The sequence below is a fragment of the Egretta garzetta genome, unplaced genomic scaffold (genome assembly GCF_000687185.1).
Source record: "Egretta garzetta isolate BGI_Z169 unplaced genomic scaffold, ASM68718v1 scaffold677, whole genome shotgun sequence".
In the NCBI taxonomy this organism is placed as follows: Eukaryota; Metazoa; Chordata; class Aves; order Pelecaniformes; family Ardeidae; genus Egretta; species Egretta garzetta.
This window is the reverse complement of record NW_009260355.1, coordinates 85,261-85,485: the sequence shown is the minus strand read 5'-3', so window position 1 is coordinate 85,485 and position 225 is coordinate 85,261.

Below are 225 nucleotides of genomic sequence, written 5' to 3'. Positions count from 1 at the left end.
CCCATTTTGGGGGCTCAACCCCATCATTTAGGGGCTCAACCCCCCCATTTCAGGGCTTGACGTCCCCCTCCCCGCTCCAGAAGCCCCATTTTGGGATGATTTCAGGCCATTTTGGGCTGCTTTGCCCAGCAGCTCTTACAGCCCTGCTCTATTTCCATCCCTGCCTCAGTTTCCCTTTTTCTGTTTCCCTCCATTTCACCCCAAAATCCCCCCTGGGCGGGGGGG